Source organism: Panulirus ornatus, chromosome 35, assembly GCF_036320965.1.
Source record: "Panulirus ornatus isolate Po-2019 chromosome 35, ASM3632096v1, whole genome shotgun sequence".
Classification (NCBI taxonomy): Eukaryota; Metazoa; Arthropoda; class Malacostraca; order Decapoda; family Palinuridae; genus Panulirus; species Panulirus ornatus.
Window position 1 is genome coordinate 9,850,687 of NC_092258.1, and position 24,048 is coordinate 9,874,734.

Here is a 24,048-nt window from a genome sequence, read left to right on the forward strand (position 1 = left end):
ACATGTATGCATGTAAGTTCAGACTGAAAGTTTAAACGATGACCAAGTTCAGAGATTTTGTTTATAAAAAAGAAAATGTTTGTAACACACATGAAAATGTTATGATGTTAGGACGGTACTCGTGGTTGCTGCCGAGATCCTGTTACACGCCTCACTGCCCACACTAGTGTACCCTCAACACAGCAGCAGCTGAGACACTGCCCACACTAGCGTACCTTCAACACAGAAACAGCTGCGTCGCTCCCCACGCCACTGTCATATCTACACAACACCGGCTGCCTGGCTGCCTACAATTGTGTACCTTCAACGCAACACCAGCTGAGTCGCTGCCCACACCAGTGTACCTTCAACATAGCAGAGACTGCGTCCATACCCGTATGCTATCGTAAGTTCAACACAGCAGCTGGTGCCTTCCCTGCCCACACCAGTGTATCGTCAACACAACAGCAGCTCTGTCGCTGCCTAGACTAGTGTACCTACAACAAAGCAGCTGTTGCCTTGTTACCCACACCGATGTACCTTCAAAACAGCAGCAGCTGCGTTCCTTTCAACACAGCAGCAGCTTCCTACAGTGGCCGTGTTGCTTCTGCTGCGATGTGTGATATGCTGTGTTTCTGTGCTGTGTTGTCCCGAGCTATCCGCACCTCCTCTATCACAAAAACCCAAGCTGGTGCGTTCTTTTGTTTTATCCGACACAAGAGCATTTCTGATGCAAAAAGGAACAATATATTTCCCAGCTTTCCTCTGTTCCCACTCTGTCTATTCTCTACGTTCTCATTTCATCTGTCCTATCCCTTCCTGTCTCACTGTATCATCGCCGTTGGATAGCATTATGATGTCTAAAATTTAACTTCTCCCTTGTTGACTGCTGTCGGAAATATCTCCTGACTTAAAGTCTATGTTATGTGGACTTACTTAAGATTACCATATTTACTGCGCCACTGGCTGTTGACCAGTAGCAAGAGAGGCATGTGTAAAGGAAAAGAAGGGAGGGGATAAAGAAGAAGAAGAAGAAGAAGAAGAAGAAGAAGAAGAAGAAGAAGAAGAGGAAGAAGAAGAAAGAGAAGAAAAGGAGGAAGATGAAGAAGAATAGAGAGAGAGAGAGAGAGAGAGAGAGAGAGAGAGAGAGAGAGAGAGAGAGAGAGAGAGAGAGAGAGAGAGAGAGAAGAGAGAGGAGGCATAGATTGACGGACCAGTGAAGATCATGAAGAAGTAGATCTTGAAGAAGACAAGGAAGATGATGATGTAGAAGAAACCGAAGCTTCAGAAGAAGAAGATACTCGGTTGTAAATTCCCCTCTGCTTCATATCCCTGACGTGGACATTTCTGGGTGTGAAAGGTCGAGGTTCATTTCCTGGTTGGCTGCCAGAGCCTTCAGACCCGATAACTGGAGGGACCTGGTGCCAACTCCAGGAGGGAATGAGAGGAGGGGGTGATGGAGGGGAAGAAAGAGGAAAGACAAGGGAGAGAGATCACAGTCTGGAAGGTGGTGAGAGGGACACAGTAGAGGTCAGAAGAAGGGCTCGCGTCTTCGATGAAAAATGAATAACTGTGACTCATTTCCTAATTAGCTGGTTGTACACTTTGTACACTACCGACATTACACATGTGGCATTATACAGCAGATGGAATGTGAGAGTCATATTGTACTCAGTCATACTATAAACTCTGGGCAAAATTATCTTATATTTTTAATGGCAAGGATTCCAGTCATGGAATCTACCCAGGCCTTTCTGCAAAGAATACGGCAGAACAAGAAAGAGACAATGGAGGAAGTTCGTAGAGAGAGAGAGAGAGAGAGAGAGAGAGAGAGAGAGAGAGAGAGAGAGAGAGAGAGAGAGAAGGGAAAAAAAAGTGTAATGCAGATTTGTATCATCTGAGGAAAAGATAAGCTTAGTTTAACAGTTTAGTTTTAATGTGGAATGGGAATGATATGACGTGATTGCATTTCTGCATTTCTGAAAATAAGAAAACTGCATTTATATATCTACACACACACACACACACACACACACACACATATATATATATATATATATTTTCTTTCTTCTTTTAAACTATTCGCCATTTCCCGCGTTAGCGAGGTAGCATTAAGAACAGAGGACTGGGCCTTTGAGGGAATACCCTCACCTGGCCCAATTCTCTGTTCCTTCTTTTGGAAAAAAAAAAAAAAACGAGAGGGGAGGATTTCCAGCCCCCCGCTCCCTCCCCTTTTAGTCGCCTTCTACGACACGCAGGGAATACGTGGGAAGTATTCTTAATCCCCTATCCCCAGGGATATATATATATATATATATATATATATATATATATATATATATATATATATATATATATATATATATATATATATATATATATATATATGAGTCCACGGGGAAAATGAAACACGATAAGTTCCCAAGTGCACTTTCGTGTAATAATCACATCATCAGGTGAGACACAAGAGTGAAATACAACAGCCAGTTGATATACAACGAAGAGACGTAGCTAGGACGCCATATATATAGATGTTTTTTTTTTGTTGAATATATACATTCAACGTGTATCGTGTACGTTACTAGAACGAACCTAATTCTGGGCTCAGCCGGAACAAAAGAGCGACACGTGACGTAAAGGTTAAAAGAAAAAAAAAAAAAACTCTGTTACGACCCCCTCGCTTCCAGTCCACAACCCTTATCGTGGAGCAGCGTGGGAGTTTTTCTGGTTGATATCAGCCTGGTCGACTGCTTGCCTTTGACGACAACTTCGTGACCTTTACCTGCAGGGTCGAGGGACGAGCCTTCGGTGCTGTGGGGTCAAAATCGGTTCGATTTCATTATTCTTTTTCTCTAAATTCTAAGATAAAGGTTTTTTGGGGTTTTTTTTACTTCCACCACGGGGAACCGACTGGATTGTGAGGAGACTCCGTAATGACAATGAGGGGGGCAGATGACGACGGTATATGAGGAGCGACGTAGATGGCGTCTTGGACACGAAGTGGTTAAAAGAAAATAAGACAAAGAGAAAGATTTTATAGAAGAATGAAATCCAGAGAAAGAAAAGGGCTGGAATAGGGATGATTCGTCTAAGTAATCACCTGGACGAACCATCCATGCTCCAGTTCCAACCATCCATGTTCCAGCTCCAACCATCCATGTTCCAGCTCCGACCATCCTTGTTCCAGCTCCAACCATCCATGTTCCAGCTCCAACCATCCTTGTTCCAGCTCTAACCATCCATCCTTGTTCCAGCTCCAACCATCCATGTTCCAGCTCCAACCATCCATGTTCCAGCTCCAACCATCCATGTTCCAGCTCCAACCATCCTTGTTCCAGCTCTAACCATCCATCCTTGTTCCAGCTCCAACCATCCATGTTCCAGCTCCAACCATCCATGTTCCAGCTCCAACCATCCATGTTCCAGCTCCAACCATCCATGTTGCAGCTCCAACCATCCATGTTCCAGCTCCAACCATCCATGTTCCAACTCCAACCATCCTTATTCCAACTCCAACCATCCATGTTCCAGCTCCAACCATCCATGTTCTAATACAGACATTTGGTGACGATAGAGGATAAAGACAGTAAGCTTTACATTCATTGTATAACAGACACTTGGAAATGAGAGCAGAGTAAGCTTAAAAGCTTAGTGAAAATGCCATAACAAAAGTTTAGCTGAAGAATGAAGAGCAATATGATCTTGGGCAGGTAGATGGCGATGTTCAGAAGGGTGATGAGAAATAGTTTAGAACACTGAGATGGAAAAAGAATTGAAAAAAAAACAAAGAATATATAAACGCACAGAAAAAGATCACCCCTAACCTTTTTATATACGTAAGATGATATAATCAATTTACATCAATGATTATGTCGGCGGCCAAAATACAGGAATATTCGTTCATGTTCCTGTAGACATTCGAATGTAAAGCCTAAGAGGTAAACACTGGTTCAGATGGGTTATTTCCAAACACCTTTGTCATGGTCCAGTACATAGAGACTTTCACAACACCTTAACCGGAGCAACGGGGACTAAAACACTGACGTCAAGACATAAAGTGAGATGATAAATGTGAGAATCTGATCATATATGATGAAGGGGTAGAGTACGGTGATCATCTGAATCCTATACAGAGAGGAGTACATAACATTAAGGAGGTTAGTGCCAATGCTAATGAGAGATATCATACGTAGGTCGAGAATGATGGAAACGGAACAATGGGACGAAAATGTGGCAGTATGCAAGAGGAATTGGATTACAACTGGGGAAATGAGGAGGGAGAGAACAAAGGAAGATCAACGAACAACGAGCCCTTACAAACAGGGCCTGGGAAATATACTGAATACCGGGCTTAATGCGAAGGAACGGGGGATTAAAGTTGGGTACTTACCTAAGTGCAGACAGACAATGAAAAGCATCAAGTAAACATGGCAATTAAGCTGAATACTGACTGTAACGCAGATAAACTGTAAAAAGTGCAGAAACGAGAGAGTAAATATGACTTCATCATTAAGCTGAATGTTCGCCTTAATGCTTCTAAAGTGTAAAGAGTACACATGGCCTAGGGATATGGATGAACACTTGCCCGAATACAGATAAAGTAAAAAATGGGGACATAACCTGGAAATATAGCCACCCTCAACCTAGTATACCTAAAACGTATGGCTACGACCTGAAAATGAATTGAAAGTAGACCCTAAAGAAGGTACAAGAGATGACATGGATTGTATGCAGGGCCCTTAAACGAGTAGTTGACTTAATCGGAAGATGACTGAAAACTGTAAAATGTATGAAGGAGATGCTGCAAAATGTATGTGGGAGATAAAGGGAACATTTTCAATAATTGCATATTATCCACAGTGCATTTCTACAGTAAGCCTCACTAGAAAGAGGAAAGGAACCGTGTGATATTGGATGAAGACGAAGAATGAAGAAGATATGGAAAGAGAAAGAAAACGGTAATGTTGTGGAGCTTCACAGAGATGAGGAAAGAACCAGCAGATGAATAGCCTGGAACTGGATGAGGTGGAAGGTGTTTTGATATGCCTTGGTGCTTCATGCGAGGGTAGGGTACTAGCGGACCAGATGGAGGAGTCACTGTGATTCAAGCAAGGTTAACACTGCAGACTGTGACACATTCATGGGCCGCCCGGGGTCGAATCCGCATAGGTTCGAATCCTGGTCACAACAGCCAGTCCACAGTCAATCCAGCTCTTCATCCTTTCCTGGGGGACTAGTCGATAAAATGACTTAGGCTAGGGTATATATACATACATACATACATAATATATATATATATATATATATATATATATATATATAGAGAGAGAGAGAGAGAGAGAGAGAGAGAGAGAGAGAGAGAGAGAGACCGTCTCAGCTTAACATGAAGAATGTAGGTGTCCTCCAAGCTTATAAGAGACAGCAACATCGCATTAGTAACATATCACTGTCGTCCCCTCCGGAAACATTGCTCCAGCTGTGAGATGTACGAAGTTGCTTCCAACGTCTTCATTCCAACATATGTATTTTTGTACGACAGTTCCACGTTATCCTTGCAGTCCACAACATAACACTGTACTTTTTTTTTGGGGGGGACCTTTCCATGTCAGGTTCAGTCAAAATTGAGACTCTCTCTCTCTCTCTCTCTCTCTCTCTCTCTCTCTCTCTCTCTCTCTCTCTCTCTCTCTCTCTCTATCTATCTATCTATCTATCTATCTATCTATCTATCTCTCCCTCTCTCTTTTACACTCATCATATAGAGATGGATAGGCAATTAATTGATCGATAACTTGAAAGACTGATAGGTAGATAACTAGACAGATAAAGAGATATGATGTTTTCACCGGTGCTGTGTGAAAACATATAAGCCAAGATGAATGCATAAGCACGAAGAAAAACTCCTGTGAGGGGAAAGACAGTTTCTTTAGGGCGGCTGCTTGATCCATCTATGACTGGTGAAACCGCATATCAAAGGACTGAATCGAGGTAAAATGTTGATGCATAATTAGAGAAAAGATGTCAAGAGTTATGGCTCGAAAAATGAAAGGAAGGTGTATCTGACACTAGTGGGTCGGTCTGTGAGAAATGATTGGATGGCGAGAAGTCAGGGAGGCTTCAGATACAGAGATGGGAGCACAGCGGTGGAGGTGGAGGACTGGACTCCTGCTGTGGCGAGTTGGACAGGTCGCTGGCTCTCTGAGGGAAGACGTCCACGGCGTGTGAGTGAGTCATAATAATAGACCTGTTGGAGATTATGGCTCGTTCTTTCCTGACGTAGGGAAGCGAAACGTAAATAAGTACCGGATAATACGGCATGAAGTAGAAAACATTAGAAGAGTGGAGGAAAGGAGAATGTTGAATATATGAAATAGAGGGTGATGAATGGTGGGAAAAGTGAAGGATTTAACCCTGAGAGGCAGGTGAGGGATAGACGAAAGATGGATAGACGCGATGAGGATGGCGTTGGTGAGGTATGCAGATGATGAGGAGGGAAGGAGGAGTCTGGGAGAAACGGAAAATGAGGTGTGTAGTTGAGAGTGAGGAAGACCGTGTGACGAGTGTGTGTGTATAATGGATGAGAATTCTGGACCACCTCAACGGAGCTTTGGAGACTACCTGGCCCATCTCCCTGGACCTCTGGTGACTCTCAGGCCCACCCTACTGGCCCATGAAGACGGCCTAACCCACCCTGCTGACCACTGGAGGCTGTCTGGACCTAACTACTTATCCCTGGATGATACTCGACCCACCCTGTTGAACCTCTTGAAACTCCCTGATTCACCTTCACTGACACATAGTGACAGCATAGTGGATATACGTTGATTTACTGTTTATTAAACGCTCTAAACACCGGCATTGTTCTTTTCTTTCATATTAATCTGTATTTGAACCTGAAGTTAATCAACATCTTAAACGCATTCTAGTTCGAAGCCAAACAATGTAAACAAATGCTCTGAGGCATCCTTATGAAAAGCTGAACACTTTACATTTCGATGTCGGTTCTGCGTAATTGCAATATCCTCTTTTCTCCCCTCATGACTCCTCACCTGTCTGCTTCTCTGATCGTGGTTAATGGCCACAATCAATAGATATTCAGAGAGAAATTTGAGCCCACTCTGGGAGTTTCATACAGCGTTGATGAAAGCACCCATTTCCTTTTATGACTGGATATTCAGGGTACCATGGGCTCCATCAGCAGAGTGATGGGGGACGGCATATCCCACTAGTCTGATGATGGAACACCACTGAGCCCATCAGCAGGGAGACGAGGAGGTCGAAGTCCCACCCAGAGGGTGACGTGCCTCCCCAGTGATCTGTGAACCTGACCCATCGTCAGTCCCACCCAGAGGGCGACGTGCCTCCCCAGTGATCTGTGAACCTGACCCATCGTCAGTCCCACCCAGAGGGTGACGTGCCTCCCCAGTGATCTGTGAACCTGACCCATCGTCAGTGATCCTATCGACAGACTGATGATGAGGCTGGCTGTCTGGGGGCCCCTACTAGCGAGGTGTAAAAGGAGCTCATTGTTATCTTATCTCGATTATGGCACGCTAGTGACCTCATTCATAGGGCAACGAGGCGCCGTTGATCCCACCAACAGGGTGGGTGGAGGTCGTGATGAACTCCCTCAGGAGTTTCTCGGGTCGTTTTACCGCAAGGAACAACACTTCTGTCTACAACGCTCGCTTACAACTATGGTACTGTATATCATCTATATCTCCAATTCCATTTACATAGAGTGTTGGATCCCGTGCTCACAGCCGTGACCCTTTCCTGTAAACCATTTCTGCAGACTTCGAATCCCCACCTCCACTCCTGCAGGTTGGCTGGTGCTAAGTTGTGACATCTCTTTACACCATCATGACTCTCCTCTTCACCCTTCACTTTTTACAGTTACTCCACCAGTTAACTCGTCCAGCCTCAGTTAAACTGAACGTAAAAAAAAACTCTCCCAGCGAAATGTGACTCGGTTTAAGTCAGATCAACCTGGATAACGCCATTTATATGGAAACGAAGAAGTCTATATAGCCTCCGCAAATACCTCTGGGCTCTGACTAGGTGTTACCAGCCTAAAATGATACTAACTGTGTCCCGACGACCACAAGGAGAGAGAGATCATGAGCTTCTCTGAGAACTGTGCAGCTGTGCTATGTCTGTACATAGACTGCACTTAAGCCATCGGTATACGAGTAATAACTTCATAATATGTGTTGGTAATCTTCTTATTTCAAACTGTTTATCTCTGCTAAACTCATCTACATTTGTCAAATGCAGAGTTAAATCCTTTGCCAAGACGTTCCAGGAGAGTGCAGACTCTGTTCATTGAAAAGACATGTGGTATAAAGGTATTTTGACGATGTCATCATATTGGTACTTCCAATATTATTAGTTTCTTAGTAAAGCCCTTATGAAAGCATAGAATATTGCCTAATATAAGGCTGGTGAGTAATACCCTTCCCTTACTGTCCCTTAACCTTAAGACAACGATTTTTAAAACGTTAAGAGATTGATAGCACCATAAGACAAGCAGAGTTAAAGTGGAATAAGACTACCTCACAAATTCCCTAGTTTGAATTCCTTATATTCACTCCTTCATCATTTAGCCTTCGCTTTTTCCAGCTGCCTGAGAGACAGCTTGGAAGACTAACTGTTCCCTTATCTTGAATGAGTGCAGTGGCTTAAGTGTGATCTATAAGGCTTGGGTGAATACCATAAGGCTGGGTTGAATACTGATGGCATTTGGTGGTCTTCAACGTCAACGTGCAGTTAGCGTAAAACCTTTGTCCAGGTTCTGAAGAACGTACACCAAAAACTGAAGCCTCTGGTGTCTACTTGAAGATGTAGGAATTGTAAGCCTTGAAAGATGGCCTTTACAGGCCTTTAAGGCCAGGCTTTAGGGCCCTTTGATCCTACCTAAGATAATGTAAGATTATTAGGCCACCTATTTTGAATGAGTGCAGTGAACTAAGTGTAATCTATAAGGTTTGGTTGGCTTTTTGGAGGGGATTTGGTAACCTCGAAAACGGCCCCCAAGGCCTACATGCGGTAGCCTCAACCTTACCTCGATTTTGGAGTGCCAACACCTAAAATTTGAGGTCTTTTAGGTGCTTCGGTTTGGCCGTTAAAAAGGGATGCACAGGTCCACAAATACTTAAAATTTTCCTTAAATATGTAAAGTCTTGACAATGAGAATACCAAAATTAGTGAGGGAGAATAAAAAGCAAAACATTTTGTGGTTGCAACAGCAGTTCACATGATCGTTGCATTCGACACATCAATCATGTATCTCAACCACATGACTTAAATATGAAGCCCTGAAGTTCAGTGTAAGATAACGCGAGCATTACTAGTATATACAGTTCCTCTACTTTCCATATGATCGTTGCAGTCGACACAGAATCATACATCTTTAGTTATCAACTGTGAATGGAGACATGCTCTTGATCTACAGGTAAGAGAGTCCATATCCCATTCTCTTCGCAACTACCTAGTTACACAGAGATACAAATTTGGGTTAAGCTCTGCTTTTCTCCTCTTTTAAGGACAATTCTCGGTCACTTCTTTCTTCTCCCAATTCCTTGAATGTAATACAAGGAAAGAATTCTTTTCTTACATAGATAAAAACATTCAGAGGTTGAATTGCCAATAAAGTGTTATGTTAAAGAGATGGGATCAAGAGGGAGGAGAAGGTATTTCGTGTGTCCCCCGAACATTTCACGTTAACAATTATCAACTGACGTAGGTGAACAGTTTACTAGATAATATGCTCTTATTTACTGTCCTCAATTAACCTAAATAAGCCTTGTAATTACAGTAAAAGCCCATTATACCGAATTAGGCTAATTTGAATTTCATGCACTGCCCTCTAATACATAGTTATATTAATTCTAGTAATAGATCCATTTTCATTTTCAAGTTTTCTTAAAATATAGTGAGTCAGTCTGTAACACTTTGCTCAGAGAACCTTGCGAAGGTAAGGGCAAGCAAGTCCAGGAGACCCAAGTCAGGGTTAGTATCAAATGGAAGAGCTCATTTAGAACACCTTATCAGTCGGTACCTCCCAGAACAACACGGGGTAAAAATGCGACTTAGAAAAACGTATACAGTAGATCCGACTTCATATTACGAGCATCCATAGACATTCTTTTATCTTACGAAATGAAAACCGTACGAATTATCTAATATGATTTCGGCAGTGATGCTACAATCACGAACATATAGGGGTAGTCCAGGAATAATCAGGAACATGACGATTCTACAGTCCTTGTGTCTCCGTTCGATTACGTACCATGATAACAGGAACTGAATCCAAGATCATCAGACCTTTATCAAGATATCGAAGCAAGTGCTATCACACTTAGCATATCCTCTTCAGTCTTATCAACGAACTCTCTTCTGATATGAACGCATCACCGAGATACCCATGAGTCGATATTTAACGTCCTTAAGACTAGAGTGTGGGCGGCCTGTCTCACCCTACTGGCCCACAGTGTGTGTGGACGGGGGACCAAGAGCGGCAGTGTAGCAGCTTAGGAGCCCATCGTAAATATGGCCTTGACGAAAGCATTCAGTTGCTTGTGCCGTCTCAGCTAACACAGAAAATGTGTGGCTGATGCGAAGGTGTCACAGTGCAATGCTAAAACTGTACAGCAGCAACATGGATACGACCATGTTCACGTTGCTGGGCAACCAGATTTCTTCCTCAATCACACCATCAGCGAATGTAAACATGGCCAGCTGATGGCTCCTGTGTCCTCTCTCGTTTTCAGCAGGTATCTGGGCCGATATATTCACAGTGTGTAGAGCTTCGTATATCACAGTCTCATCCACCAAAACTGAACACATCCACCTCTTTACATCTTCATTCCCAAGGTGTCACAAGATCAGAGAGCCTCTCATGAGATGGAGGTACCACACACTGGCTCCAGGTACCAAGTGACACTGTTTCACAGACTCAGGCAAGTTGTTATCACACGTAGGTACCACATAGTGACTGCAGGTGTAGTGGTGTACCAACGACCACCTAACACTGCTTCAGACAACCTGCTTACCACAGTGTGACCCCCAGGTACAGTGGTACACGACCAACCACCGGGCTTTGCTTCACAGCTTCAGATAGCCAGTCATCTGAAGTGGGTACAAACATATGAGAATGCTCGTGTGGGAGATGTGATTATGATGGTGTTGGAGATGATTATGATGGATGGGAGGTATGATGATGATGATGATGATGATGAGTGTCAAGCATGATGATGGAAGGGACCTATGATAACACATGAGAGATTTGATGATGAGTGGAAAGATTCAGAAATAATGTGAAGGATAGAATTTGATGATGATGAATCGATAGTTCAGAAGTGGTAATGGAAACCAAATACGAATCATACTATTTGTATCACTCTCAACTTTTGTTGTCTGTGATACAGAAGCGAATGAAAGACTGCTATATTCATATATAGATATCAGTTATAGATTATATAGCTAAACAACCATGCTCAGCATTCTGTCTTGTTTCATGTACACTAGCAGTGCTGTACGACAGCACATCCTGGCAGCACATCCTGGCAGCACATCCTGGCAGCACATCCTGGCAGCACATCCTGGCAGGGAGACAGAGGAGCTATTGGGGACCCCGCGCCCCGTCCACACCAGGACAAACAGGGTGACAAATGGCAGCCATAACTAGCAGTGTTGGCAGCGCGGGTGTGAGGCAAGAGCTCCTCAGGCTGCCTTCCATCGCCGCCGCCTCGCTTCTCAACGCTGATGATCGCTTGTTCTGCTCCCAGGCATATATTATGATCAATGTAGCGTGTGGATGTGAGTGGGTACTATGGCTTCCCTTATGTACCAGGATAGAGGTAATATCACACCCATAGGGAGTGTTGGCTTTACCAGTTCAGTCGAAGACGAAGAAGGAAGCCACCGTATCCCATAACCCCATCTGTCAACTGAAGCTTGGAAGGGAAGGAACAGATTCCCGAGTGACAAGATATGTCACCAACACGACACTGTTGTTTCTCAACCAGCCACAGCGGGAGGTCCCTGGCTGTATACATACATGAATACATATGCTACCTGAGAGAGAGAGAGAGAGAGAGAGAGAGAGAGGTTGCCATTATCTCCAGTGCTCTCCCATCCCCTGGTCTCCTTGCCCGCCTCTGTATAGCTGTTGGCTGCCCACTTCCTGTCTCCGGAGCTCATTATCTAGACAAATGTCCCGCGCCTTTGTTTCCTCGGCCTCCCTGGCCTCCTTCACTGTTTACCTCCTCCTCCTCCTCCTCCTCCCCTGTGGAGTCAGTATCGACCTTTCATCCTCAGCAGGGGATCTTTTCCCCTCCAGTGGAGCTTGTCCGTAGACTGCAGGAGTTGAGATACTTTCTCGTCGTGATAGACTCCTCGTTACAAAGATGAATGGTTTCTACTGAGCCACTTCTGCAGATAAAAGTTCTTCATCGCTTGTGTAAGGGGGACAGTCCATAGTTCCTACGAGATGATAGGGTCCTTCCTGAGGCACACTGTCATCAGTTAAGGGTCTGCACTGAGGCAGCTCTGCCGTCAGGTAGGGCCTGCACTGGGGCAGCTCTGTCGTCAGGTAGGCTCTGCACTGGGGCAGCTCTGTCGTCAGGTAGGGTCTGCACTGAGGCAGCTCTGTCGTCAGGTAGGGTCTGCACTGAAGCAGCTCTGTCGTCAGGTAGGGTCTGCACTGGGGCAGCTCTGCCGTCAGGTAGGGCCTGCACTGAGGCAGCTCTGTCGTCAGGTAGGGTCTGCACTGAGGCAGCTCTGTCGTCAGGTAGGGCCTGCACTGAGGCAGCTCTGTCGTCAGGTAGGGTCTGCACTGAGGCAGCTCTGTCGTCAGGTAGGGTCTGCACTGGGGCAGCTCAGTCGTCAGGTAGGGCCTGCACTGGGGCAGCTCTGTCGTCAGGTAGGGCCTGCACTGGGGCAGCTCGGTCGTCAGGTAGGGCCTGCACTGAGGCAGCTCTGTCGTCAGGTAGGGTCTGCACTGAGGCAGCTCTGTCGTCAGGTAGGCTCTGCACTGAGGCAGCTCTGTCGTCAGGTAGGCTCTGCACTGAGGCAGCTCTGTCGTCAGGTAGGGTCTGCACTAGGGCACCTCTGTCGTCAGGGAGGGTCTGCACTGAGGCAGCTCTGCCGTCAGGATAAAATAATTGTCTTGCTTCAGTGTGGAAAGTGTAAACATACTCCTGACACTTTGCAGCTCCACAATCCTCTACGTCTGTTTAGCAAAGGCAGCATCTGCCTGCTTAAAAGTATTCACTCGACGGTTTCTACACCAATGGTTAGTCTTGAATACCTTTGAAATTAGAGAGAATCCCTCATCAATGCAGCTGAAAGTATCTGAATTGTCAATATCTATCTACAACTCTCAATGAATGATAGTAAAAGAATTATCATCTTTCTGAATAGGTTAAAAAAAAGAAGGAATACAATCTGGTCACCCAAATTTCACTGAAATATGTTTCTTATATTTTCATCTTGGCATACCTAAGATCACTGTAGTTATCCATCAGTCTTACAATTATTACCCATTTAACTTATTATGTTTACTCTAACACTGATATTCTTTTAAGATCTTCAGATTTTCGTATCATTATCAATGGTATTAATTCGGTTTCTTCCTTTCTGTGATATTTCGTCTCAAACATCTCGTAGCTTCCTTCCCACTGTCGAATGTTTGACTTGAGACTGAATTATCCACAGTGCGATGCTATGATAACGCCACTGCCTCCGTGAAAAGCCTCACCTTCGGTAGCTGTAAAGAACTCTCTAAACTCCTCCTGTCCATCAAGTTCGTTGTGGCTGCAGAATTATTCAAGCAGAGGAGCTGAATCTTTCACAACATGCCACAGCTGTTCATCACTACTCTTTTTGGTCTGACTTTAACATTCCAAATCAAAAAGAACTTCATAGAGCACAATTCTTTTTTTTTTTTTTTTGGTACATTTACATTGGAATGTGAATCTCTTTCTCAAGTGCAGGACCCCAGGAGGAGCCAGACGCATAGAGATGCCTTGCACAACTTACACACAAGTGCACAGCAGAGCTAGTAATTATGTACGTTCCTTTCTGACTGACTGAGAGTGTTTCTTACAACAGTGACGTGAGAGTGTGGGAAGGAGGTTATCTGTGACACTCAGATATCTGTGTGTCGTCTCGACAACACCAATGAATGAGAAGACTGTGGCCCTGAGATGTGTACTGACGCCCTGTCGGAGATCTGGAGCAGCTTCTTAAGACGAGGACTACGCTTCATGGCATCCAGCAATATTTCTACAATCATCTGGTGTGAGTGTGGGACGTACATCACACTACTAGACCTTCACCACCAGTGTCTCTACATTCAAGTGGTGTAGGAAGTCCAGTGTGAGACGTACATCACACTAGACCCCTCACCAGTGACTCACCATTCAAGTGGTGCAGGAAGTCCAGTGTGAGACGTACATCACACTACTAGACCTTCACTAGTATCTCTACATTCAAGTGATGCAGGAAGTCCAGTGTGAGACGTACATCACACTACTAGACCCTCACCAGTGTCTCTACATTCGAGTGATGCAGGAAGTCCAGTGTGAGACGTACATCACACTACTAGACCTTCACTAGTATCATTTACATTCAACTGGTGGAGACTGTCAGTACGAGGTCCAGCCCACACTCACCTTACCAGCAACTTCAATTAACTGGTGTAGAAAGCCAGCCCGAGGCTCCAACTACACTAGATAACTCTACGGCAAGCTGACGACAACGTTCAAGACAAAACCTGTGCTACAGGAAGGTAGGGTGTGTGTGTGTGTGTGTGTGTGTGTGTGTGTGTGTGTGTGTGTGTGTGTGTGTGTGTGTGTGTGTACGTGATTCTCTCTGGTAGTTTAAGGTTTCAGAAACGAGGCGACGTTGTAAACAAGCGTTTTAGAAATTGGCTTCATCAATATTCTCAGAAGATAATGAGGAGAAGGACTTTCTCCCTCCCATAACTTCTCGTGTGTCTTAAAGTCAACGACGGAGAAGAATAGACAAAAGAGAGAGACATGACCTTTAATATGGTGTTTGTTTCGCTCCCATTGAGCTGGCCTATTATATGGACTCAGGAGGGACCTGTTTAAACAGTTCTGTTTGTCTTGTGAAGTAGAGAGGCTGACTGATGCCCCCATATTACCTACATCATTAATGACTCGTGGTTTGCTTTACTGTGGGAGTCTAATAAGGCGATGAGGGTATGAAGACAAGGCTCGCGGAGTGTGGTAGTGTTACTGGCAACGTAGGAGGATCCTGCAGTGTATTAGAGGACAGGGGAGGGTGACCTCGGTACATATACCGGATGAGGCGGGTGGTGTAGGGAGACGACCCAACAGAAATACATCAAGAGTGACGCTAGGTCGGGACTGGCTCTCCCTCTCTCTCTCTCTCTCTCTCTCTCTCTCTCTCTCTCTCTCTCTCTCTCTCTCTCTCTCTCTCTCTCTCTCTCTCTCTCTCTCTCCCATCCTCTCTCCATTCTCGACGCCACGTTTCATTTCGAACCGGAGTGGAGTACCAAATAAAACACACTGAAATGCATCTCCCACCCTCCTTCCCATTGTTCCCCCCCTCTCTCTCCCTCCTCACCTTCTCCTTCCTTCCTCGTGGACACCGTGAGGTCACCTTCCTCCCGACGCAGACTCGGATTAATTGGCCGATGATTACCGTCATACTTTATCCCCCGACACCAATAACACCCGGGAAATTTCCACCATTAATCTGGCACGAGGCTCTGCCAATAATACGCCTCAGCATCCTCTCTGATTTCTTTGTCTCATCTCCAGTGGTCACATCCCAGCTCGACCAGCCATGACTAGAGAGCCTGGTGTGGCCATTAACCTGGCCTGGCCACACCAGCCGACACTAGAGAGTCTGGTGTGGCCATTAACCTGGCCTGGCCACACCAGCCAACACTAGAGAGCCTGGTGTGGCCATTAACCTGGCCACTGCTGAATGGACAATCGGTCTTTCTAGTGTTGACAGGAGAGTGATGATACAAATCACAGATCTGTAAATATACCTGAATACATTATAGGTCAGTGTGATGTAAGCCATCTTCAAACTTACAATACATGCGTTAAAAAAAACTTTCATTAAAATGTAGTCTATTTTGTCTTTATCTGTTTACTATAGTGATTCTATTCCGCTATATATGGGATGGATCAAGTGTGGGGAAGATGCTAAGTGGCTGTAACGGGTATAATGTGAGACGTTGTATGAGTTACTGGATACGATACGGAATTCTAAATGTCTCTTGATGATACGGAGGTCCACATATCGGCATAGGAAACCAAGGAATTATGCATCGAAGAACAGCATTTCATTTAATCATTACGAAACATACGCACAACAAAGCGTGGGAAATAAACTGAATGAAACATGAAAATTTGCTGTCTCATATTTCAAAATATATTAAGAAGATATTGCGTCAGTACACATGATATTCAAACGAGGACAGCATCAAATCTATAGTGAAAGGTGAAGATCTTGTTCATGATTTATCAGCATATAACACGATTACTAGTATGAGGAAGGTACGATAGGCTGCCCAACACATGACCAAGATGCTGCACGTCATTACACAATCATCCCTCAAACACCTTAACGTGAGCCGGGGGCAACATCTCACCAATTCGGTAACAACCGACGTTTGAAAATGGACCCTGAGCAATAGTCTTTGTGTTCGTCTGTGACGTCATGAGCATCCTGGGATGTGAGCGGGCCAATGAAGGCCCCACTACCACCAGTCAGACACCAACAGTCTTAGTCGACTGTCAAATGGATGAACCTACTGAGAACTCTGTGTGTATTCAGCGACCGTCTGTCACTCATCTCCGACTCCATTTCCATTTGCGATGGGGGGGATTCGATGCGTGCAAGGCAGACCAGACCCACAAGAATGGCAAAGGGATAGAGAGTCCAATTCCCATAGGGAGGCTTGGTACCCTGCCACACTCTTCTGTTAAAACACTCGAATTGCCTTTATGCTCTTAGGGATTTACAGTTCGTAAGTACCAGTCATATTCCCTTATACTTCCATATCCCGTTATACTTTAATATCCCCTTATACTGTCATATTCCCTTATACTTTCATATCCCTTTATATTTTCATATCCCTTTATATTTTCATATCCGCTTATACTGTCATATTCCCTTATTCTTTCACATCCCTTATATTTTCATATGCGCTTATATTTTCATATCCCATAATGCTTTCATATCCCCTTATACTTTAAAATCCCCTTGTACTTTCACATCCCCTTATACTTTCGCATCCCCTTATACTTTCACATCCCCTTATACTTTCACATCACCTTATACTTTTATATCCCTTATACTTTCTGCATATGAAAACAATTCTGTCATGTTTCAATGACCGGAGGTGAAGATACGTTTCATTTTATACATTCAACCCAAAATAGCGAAGACAACACATGCAGTACCAAGCCACACAAGAGAGAGATATATATATACAGTAAAGCATCCGCCATGTGTTTCAAAGCAAGTGAATATCATGTGTATCGTTCAGAAAATTATTTGGAAGCGTTGGAGTCCAATCTCCCTCCAGACACATCGGCCGGAGGGTAGCTTTGCTGGTTCTCTGTTCCATCCTGCGTCTGAGAGACTAAACTCTGTGGATATCGTAAAGTAAAACCTTTTCAATGGAAAAACGATATTGTGAGGAGTTTGGATATCTGCTTGCCTGAATCATATTTGGAAAAAAAGACACACACACACACACACACACATATATATATATATATATATATATATATATATATATATATATATATATATATATATATATATATATATATATATTCATACTATTTGCCATTTCCCGCGCTAGCGAGGTAGCGTTAAGAAGAGAGAACTGGGCCTTAGAGGGAATATCCTCACCTGACCCCCTACTCTGTTCCTTCTTTTGGAAAATTAAAAAAAAACAAGAGGGGGAGGATTTCCAGTCACCCGCTCCCTCCCCTTTTAGTCGCCTTCTACGACACGCAGGGAATACGTGGGAAGTATTCTTTCTCCCCTATCCCCAGGGATAATATATATATATATATATATATATATATATATATATATATATATATATATATATATATATATATATATATGTAAATATGTGTGTGTGTGTGTGTGTATTCCTCTGTTACACTAATGGAAATATCTTCATACATTAGGATTTAAAGATTACGAGAATATAAAAGGGAAAATACTCCTCATATATTCAAATTACCACACCAGGGAAATTAGAAGTCATGTGATATTATATCATGAAACATTAGTACTTTACTCCACACCATTTTTTATATCATGATAAAGAATTTTTTGCATTAAAACTTGCCGAGGCATTTCTGGGAAGTCAACACAATTATTCAAATCGCTGGTACGGTACAACAGGCCAACAGGGGAAGGCTACAGTATAACAGGCCAACAGGGGAAGGCAACGGTACAACAGGCCAACAGAGGAAGGCAACGGTACAACAGGCCAACAGGAGAACGCCACAGTACAACAGGCCAACAGGATGGCTACAGTACAACAGGCCAACAGGGGAAGGCTAAAGTACAACAGGCCAACAGGGAAGGCTACAGTACAACAGGCCAACAGGGGAAGGCAACGGTACAACAGGCCAACAGAGGAATGCTACGGTACAACAGGCCAACAGGAGAATCCCACAGTACAACAGGCCAACAGGGAAATGCAACAGAGTAAAGAATGTTGAAGGAAAACGTTTTACAGTTTTGACCTCGAGTTGGCCTTTCCTGTCATAGTCTTGGAGCTATTTTTCCAAGCGAAGGAAAACGAAAAAAGAACAGGTACTAGATATTGTGGCACAGATTGGAAACTGTGACAGAGGTTGGAGATTGTGGCACAGATTGGAAATTGTGGCACAGATTGGAAATTGTGGCACAGATTGGAAATTGTGGCACAGATTGGAAATTGTGGCACAGATTGGACATTATGGCACAGATTGGAAACTGTGGCACAGATTGGAAATTGTGGCACAGATTGGAAATTGTGGCACAGATTGGACATTATGGCACAGATTGGAAACTGTGGCACAGATTGAAAATTGTGGCACAGATTGGAAATTGTGGCACAGATTGGAAACTGTGGCACAGATTGGAAATTGTGGCACAGATTGGAAATTGTGGCACAGATTGGATATTGTGGCACAGATTGGAAACTGTGGCACAGATTGGAGATTGTGGCACAGATTGGACATTATGGCACAGATTGGAAACTGTGGCACAGATTGGAAATTGTGGCACAGATTGGATATTGTGGCACAGATTGGAAACTGTGGCACAGATTGGAGATTGTGGCGCAGATTGGACATTATGGCACAGATTGGAAACTGTGGCACAGATTGGAAAGTGTGGCACAGATTGGAAACTGTGGCACAGATTGGAAATTGTGGCACAGATTGTCGTTGGTATCAAATTTCTCTGTAAGAACAGAAGTGGCTTCAGAAGCAGACTCAGGATATTTCTGAGATGTCCCGGTATTAAACATCGTGGCCAAATCTTAGGAGGAAGTCAATCACTGATTATAAAGACATCTCAAATGATGCCAAAGACTTACACAGAACGCTAACAACAGTTGGAGGCGTTAAGTCCCCCTGTTACACGTTAGGTTATTGAGACAATAACCTCTGCACTTCTGGCACTCTTGGAGCCAATATAGACACATGCATCGTAACCTACAGTGGATTCAACGCAAAGTGAAGTATGAATAAGAATTTGGCCTAAATAATCATACTAAATGATTAAAAAAGGAAGAGGACTTTTCATCACGTTGATATTCAATAAACTAATGGGGGAAAGAATGGATCTACTGTGGGAGTTTTGGAGTGACTTGTACGCCATTTGGGGAAACTTGAAGTGAGCGACAGTGGAACGTCAGTCGATGTTGACTATAATGGTCAGATTGTGTGGGTGTGCTGGGTCTCACCTCCACTCTTCACTACCACGGTAAGACCCGGTCGGGTCGGGAGCACAACGGTACAAACTTTGAGGAAAGTATGTTACAACAACGAAGGTGAGATCACTGGCTATTCCTGCGAAACCCTTAAACTTACCCTTAAGGGAAGGATTGATATACCTAAGGGACCTACCGTCATGCTCAAGGGTCAGGTCTTCGTGCTCACGTGTATAACCTAAAGTAAATCATGCACTCGCCCTAAACATCCATGATCCTATGCCTGACACAGAGAGCTAATGTACTGGCTAGGATTTGCAAGCAATAAGGTGATAAGATGTGTTGCTTTATTTCAGGTATTCATTATGCAAATGAATCAGTCTTGATTTGAGTAGTGATGTAAAATATCTATCTTGCTGAATCGTCATAGCCAAGGGTCGTATCATTGTGTTCTCGGGTTCAAACAGTCGTTCAAACAAGATGTTAAGTACTTATCATCACGTCTTCCTCCTCGCTTTCATTGTGTATTTCCCCCCGTAATTATCTCTCAGGCTGCAGGACGAATGCTGACCACCACACCACCACCACACCAAGCTGTGTGTAATGGTTGTCCCCCACCACACTAAGCTGTGTGTAATGGTTGTCCCCCACCACACTAAGCTGTGTGTACTGGGTGTCCCCCACCACACTAAGCTGTGTGTAATGGTTGTCCACCACCACACCATGTTGTGTGTAATGGTTGTCCCCCACCACACCAAGCTGTGTGTACTGGGTGTCCCCCACCACACCATGTTGTGTGTAATGGGTGTCCCCCACCACACCAAGCTGTGTGTACTGGGTGTCCCCCACCACACCATGTTGTGTGTAATGGGTGTCCCCCACCACACCAAGCTGTGTGTACTGGGTGTCCCCCACCACACCATGTTGTGTGTAATGGGTGTCCCCCACCACACCAAGCTGTGTGTACTGGGTGTCCCCCACCACACCAAGCTGTGTGTAATGGTTGTTACCACCACACTAAGCTGTGTGTAATGGTTGTCCACCACCACACTAAGCTGTATGTAATGGGTTTTACCCCCACACCAAGCTGTGTGTAATGGTTATTACTCCCCACACCAAGCTGTGTATAATGGCTATTTACCATCACATCATAACGTTGCAATGATTGTTGACCAACACAACAAGAGTAATGCCACACTTAACACTCCACACAACTGGAGTGAGGAACCTACCAGCAGCTGTACAACTGTTGAGGGGAATGAAGGGCTGTGATTTCTCTCACATCCTGCTGACTCTGTAGCCCGGGGCACTGGAGTCCAGTGTCGTTTTTACTTCATTTTCTTTCCAGGTTTGCCTCCAGACCCTTGCCCAGGACTCTGACTTGGTATAATGTAAATATTCAGCGTCCAACGGGGCGGTCTCCGCGGCCACTTGCATAAACTGTGGCAATATCACTGCAATAACCTGCACTATTGTCTCTTACAGTTTCTAGGTACGTGGTCTAATATTCATATATATATATATATATATATATATATATATATATATATATATATATATATAAATATATATATATATATATATATATATATATATATATATATATATATATATATATATATATATATATATATATATATATGATGACAAGGTTAGTTCCTATTCCTATATCATACCGAGCAGCTATAACATCAGAGACAAAACCTCTGACCCTGAGTAATGTTCCGGTAACTCATTCACAGCATCCATATGATGTGATCAGGATTTTGCTTCTGTCTCTATGATTCCACAGAGATAAGCCCGTGTCAGCCCTGACGTAGATGAGCTCTACACAGTTTGTTGACCATTTGGCAACAGATACAGGCATTACGACATGGTATTTTTGGGTAAGAATGGTTTCTTTGTATTGAATATCGTTGTCTCCGCTTCGCTTCGCTACGTTTTCCTCCTATACGACAGTTCTAACACCCAGCCGCCCAGACTGTGTTCTATGCCAGCCACCTCATCTTAATCTTCGTGTGGTGGTGAGGTGGTATGCAGGGAGGTCCTCAGTCAGCGCTCAGCAGCCTCACAGTCATCCACACTCACTCCTGCCTTCGCCCGTCTTCCTCCTCACTCTCTCCAAACTCTCAGCTCCAAAGCACCTTACGAACCTGTATCCAATTCCTAGTCAGTAGACACCATCAGTATCAGTGTCAGATATATGTAAGATGTGGAGGAGTTGAGTTTGTGGAAGACAGAATAGGAAAGAGGAATAATTGATACGTAGAAATAAAGTGAAATGAAACTAAGTACAATGAGGACATAAGACATTAAAAGACTTTTTAGAAATATAATCCATTGTTTCTTGCTATTACTCAATTTACATACTCGTAATTCCTGAATCTTGGCTTTTAGTAAGGGTATTGCTCAAAATCTAAAGACAAAGACGTCAGGAGTCATTACAGACGGGAGAAGAAGATCCCAGACGGGATGAATGTATCCACAGACAGTAGATAGGTTTTAGGTTTTAACACTGGGAGCATCTCGTGGTAGTCGGCTGACTGTAGCCATCAAAACCCTCAATATACTGTACCATCAGGCTACTCACGAGGAAGTTTGGCCATATCCTGGTCGACTGAACACCTGCAGACAGTAGAGGCCTGTCAAGCCTACTGAAATGTTTTGGAAATTCACTCAACTTTTGAACAGTTTGGATAAGAGTTTTCAAGCAATATTGCCCCAGGAACTTTAAAGTAGTGTGAACATATACCAACTTGCCAGACATCGAAATGGATACATATCTTCCAGGGACATAGCTTGGGTCGAGAGGGATTTTATATCTATTGAAGAGCAGGCGGAGTGCTGGGAAAATGATAGGAGCAAGAAAGGTGACAGGAGGAGAGGTGAAGTATAGGAAAGCGATAGACCAAGGATGAGATGATGATGTAAGATGAACAAGGAAAGAAGGAAGATATGAAAGATAACTGAGGGTCGGGAGGAGAAGAACCACTCACACAATATACAGCCAGGGGTCTGGGGGGTGAGATCATGGTAGCAATATCGTCGTCTAGATATTTCTACTTTGACTTTATGTATGTTTCGTGTGTATGTTACAGATTCCGATCTATTGTCCATGAAATAGTTAATAACCACTTTATAACAAACTACAGTTAAATTAGTGCCCTTAATTATAATAATAATGATTGATGATAGTAATGATAGCAACGGCAATATTATCAGTATTAGTTTTTATTATTATCATTATAATTAGTATTTCATTTTCATTATTACAATAATCATTGTTATCCTTATGATCAATACTATCATTATTGTAATCGTGTATTATCATTATCATCATTATCATTATCATTATTATCATTATCATTATCATTATCATTATCATCATTATCATTATCATTATTATCATTATCATTATCATCATTATCATTATCATTATCATCATTATCATTATCATTATCATCATTATCATTATCATCATTATCATTATCATTATTATCATTATCATTATTATCATCATCTCAACAGTAGGGATGATAATTACGTAAAATAACCCAGCAACTTGTATGAACAAGATCTTACACACACACACACACACACACACACACACACACACACACACATCCCCGAGCAGTAGACCAGGTAGGGCAACTACCCAGCAATGTTCTGAGACATAGAGTCGAGCTGCTGCTGACAGACAAGCACACTCTCGCCTTGCCTATGTCGCTCTGATCGTCTGTGTACGTACATAAGACTGCACACACACACACACACACACACACACACACACACACACACAGATCAACATGAATGTTTTCGTTAATAGCGTTATGCCATCGTGGTTAACAAGTCATAAGCTCTCAATCAACAACGTTTACACGTTGTCAGGAAATAGTCAAACTGTGATTCATATATTCTCGTATTTTGAAAAGCGAAACGAAGCTTTTCACTCTGTTCGAATCCCCAGTGAACGTTGTTGTGACAGCCTCGTCCTTATATAATTCAGGGACGACCTTCCACTACAGATCTGCCACCTTGTTAGAACAATACTGTGGGAGGTTATAATGTTGCCTCAGCGTCAGCGTACGGAGAAAACGTCTGCTAAAGTTGTT